Genomic DNA, 1137 nt, shown 5'->3' with positions numbered 1-1137 from the left:
ATCTTATAGACAAATGATTTCCAAAAATTAGAAAAAATGCTCAAATATTTTGGAGAGAAATTGCATTTTATTTCAAACGGGGATCACCTAAAATCCTCTCTTTCTAAACGATTTCAACAACTGCGCATGTGTCAACCATTATTCTCTGTATTAGTTTAAACCAAGAATTGTCGACGTAGAGTCCTAATAAACGCTCTGGCGTAATGGATTATCAGATTGTGTCGTAACCATTTGTTGTGAGGTTCCCGCACGCCTAATGGTGGAGGTTTTTCTTACATTTAAACAGGGTTGTTTTGTAATTTGTACTATTTACTAGGATTTTTTTAATATCTGAGGCTAATTATATTTTTTAGACAATTCGTTATTTCAATTTTTCATCAGCTGTTTAAATAAATTGAAGATTTATTCCAATCTAATTACAATTCTTTAATTTAAAACAACTCCAAAAAATCGTTCATTTACATTTTTAAAAAGTTTAAAACTTCTTTAATTCATGTAACAATTTGGACCTCTAAAACGAACGTAAAAAATATTAATAACAAAAAAGGAGCTGAAGAATTGCGGAATAAATTGTTTCGCCGACTTTTTAATGAAACTAAATTTATATACGGCACAATCACGTTGACACACCGGTTCTCGCCAGATCACCGAAGTTAAGCAACGTTGAGCCTGGCCAGTACCAGATTGGTGACCATTTGGGAAAGCGAGGCGCTGTATGTACCGCTAGTTAAAATCCCAGGTTGAGAACTGGCGTGATATATCATTCTCTCGAGGGTAGATGGGACCCCCTTAAGCAGTGGTAAGCACCCCATATAGTGATGGCATAACGAGAAAAATACCCTAAATAACCCTTGCAGAGCATCAGTTATTCAGCTACGGACAAGATTTGAATTACAATATAAAACCCGGTGGTTAGTTTAATCTCGACTGCGGCCGCGCTTGAGGGATGGAATTTATAACAAGAACTGCGCTTGAGCTCATCGTCATTTGAAACATGCATAATTCGCGGTACTACAGTAAAAGAGTTCGGTTACTAACTTCTGTCATGCGAGTTCGCGACCGGCACGCGTTAATTTTATTTTTTACTTTATTTTTTTGTTTGCTTATGATTTTTTTTCTTTCGGTTTCGCTTTTATA

General features: G+C 35.7%; 1 pseudogene; it reads left to right on the top strand.

Moving 5' to 3' along the window:
• The first annotated feature begins 603 nt into the window (after window positions 1-603).
• Window positions 604-720, top strand: LOC145248414 (5S ribosomal RNA; annotated as a pseudogene).
• The last annotated feature ends 417 nt before the right edge of the window (window positions 721-1137 follow it).

Source organism: Euprymna scolopes, chromosome 26 (assembly GCF_053919585.1).
Source record: "Euprymna scolopes isolate OS-2025 chromosome 26, ASM5391958v1, whole genome shotgun sequence".
NCBI lineage: Eukaryota > Metazoa > Mollusca > Cephalopoda > Sepiida > Sepiolidae > Euprymna > Euprymna scolopes.
This window is presented reverse-complemented; position numbering and strand designations above follow the sequence as displayed.